This window comes from Penaeus monodon, chromosome 19, assembly GCF_015228065.2.
Source record: "Penaeus monodon isolate SGIC_2016 chromosome 19, NSTDA_Pmon_1, whole genome shotgun sequence".
Taxonomy (NCBI): Eukaryota; Metazoa; Arthropoda; class Malacostraca; order Decapoda; family Penaeidae; genus Penaeus; species Penaeus monodon.
Genome location: NC_051404.1, coordinates 38923183 through 38923537, shown reverse-complemented (window position 1 = coordinate 38923537; position 355 = coordinate 38923183).

Sequence of the window (355 nt, the reverse complement as noted above, 5' to 3'; positions counted from 1 at the left end):
TTATGCAACAAAGATCATATTTTAACGCAAAGAAGATTACAAAAAAAAAATCACAGGAAAATGATACCATGAAATCGTAGCGACCAGCACTTGCACAGAAGGAAGGAATGAGGGGGAGGGAGGGAGAAGAAAATACAAAATTAAAAGGTTAAAAAGAAGGCGAAAGAAGAAGGAAAGGAGAATGGATGGAATGATGATAAGCAAATGTATGCAAATTAATTTCACAGTAGTTTCGGTACAGCTGTTCACGCTGTCTAAACAACTATCAGAGGTATTTCGTTGGGTCGATGTTCGAGCTGATGTGTTTGCGCGTCCGGCCGGTTCAGCTTGTGCAAGGATTTTAGATCTCGGTTGC